A 1,829-nucleotide genomic window follows, 5' to 3' on the forward strand; every position below is an offset into this window, starting at 1 on the left:
TACCCTCCCCAGACTCTACTATGTGAGAATATACGCCCATGGGCATGGGTCTAGCCCTCCACTTCAACTAATACAACTCTCCCAAACTTAAATGGGTAATTAATTAAAAAAATAAAATATTATTAAACACATAAAAGATCTTTAAGAACCAGATGAAATAAGTACGATAATTGTTGTAAAATTGAACAACATTTAAAATACTGCTACACCAATAGCCAAATTCATTACGTGTATAAGTATATAAAATTTGTCAACCCCTATCCATAACTAAAATCCTTAATGCTGAGAGCAATCAGTACTCAAGAATGAGACTTGGTTGGCCACAAGATCATATCCAACTAAGTAATTCATCTGTGCCAAGTTCCCAAAAATAAAAAGATCATCTGATGGCACTATTGCAAGACAAATCACACCTGGACCGAAATCTATAAATACGTTCACTGCTGACAACTCTACATCTGCATTTGTAAAATGTGCGACAATCTTAGGAGCTTTGATAGTGCCAATATCAGTCGCGTAACATATCTTAAAAGATCCAGCCGGATCATTTACCCTAGTAGCATTAATCGAAGCCACCACTGCTTCCTCCAAATTCGGGTAAAAATCAGAAGGGACAAGCGTAAGTGTTGTACCTGAATCGATGATAATATTAGCTTGACCAGGGGGAATAATTTTAGAAGATTTGAACGGCAAATTCTTATCTCCGATGCTAATACTTTCCAAGAATAGATAATAGAAGGATTTTTGGCTTTCCTTTCTTGTCAAGTGTGTTGAAACGACGCCAGGACCCGACACAACAGCACTATCACCAAAGTTGATGTGACTAGTTTGTTTGTCAATAGTTTTTGATGCGCCAAATGGGATCAAACAATAAGAGAATTTCCCTTTAATGTCATCTTTCATTTGGTTGACAATTGAGATATCGCCACGACCTAAGCCAATAATGCCGGTAGTGCCAAACAGGAATAATGTTCCACCATTGTCATGTCCACAACCAAAGAAGGTGAGAGGAATTGGGACATTTTCACCAGATGAAGAAGTAAATGTAAAAGTTTCAATAGCAAGTTCACCAATGGTTGTCACCATAAGTCACTTTATAGTTACATATATCATCCTTACATGTGATAGGAGCCAAGCTTTGACAAAATAAATTTTCGCAATCAACAGTAGCATAAGTAGAGCTATTTTTGGGATTAAAAATAGGTGTGCTCGATTGTTGAAAGCAATTGACACAAGGCTCGCATTGTATCCACGATAAGTCACTGCCAGTGTCAAGAGTGACAAGAGTGTCTACTGGGGGAGTTCCGATTGAGATTTTCATGAGGAATGCACCATCACTTGGTTTAACAGTTGACTGGATTGACTTGATAGAATTTTTGTTAAAGAAGGAAGCCCGGGAGAATGACTGGTGGAAGGCATTTTGAAGGCGTTCATATGGAGTGCTTGATGGGTTGTAAAAAGGTGAAAGAGCAGAATCACGATGGATAAGATCAACAGTGAAGCCATTTACACTTTTACAATAACAAACCAAAGAAAGGTGAAAGAAAGATAAAAGAACTAACTTAGCAATAAGAGCGAAATCTTTAGTATTAATCACCATGGCTAAGGTTTTAGAGAATGATGAGAATTAATGCAGAGGAGACAACGTATAGTACCATTTTATAGTAAAAAAATATGTGTATGTGAAGACTAATATAGACATTAAGTTAAACAAGTGCAAATAAGGAAATATATATATATATATACACACACACACACCACACACGTTACATATTTAAGCCATATATACTTCTTATTTTAACACTAAAGTTTGAACTTTCTTTGCTACT

The 1,829-nt window shown here is 36.4% G+C and overlaps 1 pseudogene; it reads right to left on the bottom strand.

The window, feature by feature from the left end:
- Positions 1 to 276: 276 nt before the first annotated feature.
- On the bottom strand, positions 277 to 1,600 carry LOC107857355 (annotated as a pseudogene).
- Positions 1,601 to 1,829: the final 229 nt, after the last annotated feature.

The sequence above is a fragment of the Capsicum annuum genome, chromosome 1 (genome assembly GCF_002878395.1).
Source record: "Capsicum annuum cultivar UCD-10X-F1 chromosome 1, UCD10Xv1.1, whole genome shotgun sequence".
NCBI lineage: Eukaryota > Viridiplantae > Streptophyta > Magnoliopsida > Solanales > Solanaceae > Capsicum > Capsicum annuum.